Below are 1,146 nucleotides of genomic sequence, written 5' to 3' on the forward strand. Positions count from 1 at the left end.
TCAAATTCACAAGTTGCTAAAACCTTAATTTTGAAGGTTTTAGAAGCTTGTTGCAGAGCAAACATTTTCTAATCTTGTGCACCCATGTTGGTACACCTGCGTGTGATTTTGGCCAGTTTAAGTGGAAATAAATTTGGGGTGTTTTAGTTATTATAAAATGTATGTGGTTTGAGTGGTTATATCATGCAAATTGTAAAACTATTCAATTAGTAAATCTTGTTGCTTTGCACATTTAAAAGTTTTTCATTGATTCCCAAATGAATCACTTTATATTATTTATAAAATAATGGTAAATGAATAGCATAGGAAATGTAATTTCTCAAAATTAAAGTATTTAAATGTACTCCCAATAGCAAATGGATATGTCAATGTAATTGACTAGGTTTAAAAGCACAAGGAAAACATTAATTTATGGACATTGCTGCACAGGTAACAACTGCAGAAAAGATTAACAAATGATAGACTAGATGAGACAGTCTCAGGTCTCCCAGCATCGACGAGTTTAATATCTAACATGGCTGCCATGTAACACAAAGTTTATTAGGACTTCTAAAAGGATGCACCAAGGGTTCCCACATTGCAGTATAATGATTCGCGAATATTTATCTTTACAGCACAACATGAAGCAAAAATAATTGTTATGGTGATGTATTGTTAAAAGCAGTTAGCATTTCAATACATAATGAATCCAACTGTTGTTTCTACTTGCAACAACTCAGTTAAGTTGGTTTTGACATCATTCCTAATAAAAAGGTCCAAGTTCTGAGACAAATCAAACTGATGATATCTGAACATTGAGAACGAGAAAATAGACTGCTCTTTGGCTCCCTCTGTTGGCCTCAGCAGCAGCTAAGTTTGCTTATGCCTTGGGAAAGAGCTACGAATATTATCAAGTTTTGTTTCAAAAAAGATTTGTGTCATTACTTCGACGTTAATCGTTTTTGTTTCCCATAGCACGCTCGTTCAAAAATGTGGATAAACGTTTTTATATTATTATTATTATCATTATACTATTAGTGTTAGTTTTTTTCAGGTCATAAACGCACTTTTGTGTAATGTGTCCAATATGCCAGGAACATACCGGGCCCATATGAGTTAACACAGATGAGAACCTCGCCGGGGATGGGCTCGTGTTTGGATCACCAT

Source organism: Xiphophorus couchianus, chromosome 16 (genome assembly GCF_001444195.1).
Source record: "Xiphophorus couchianus chromosome 16, X_couchianus-1.0, whole genome shotgun sequence".
Classification (NCBI taxonomy): domain Eukaryota; kingdom Metazoa; phylum Chordata; class Actinopteri; order Cyprinodontiformes; family Poeciliidae; genus Xiphophorus; species Xiphophorus couchianus.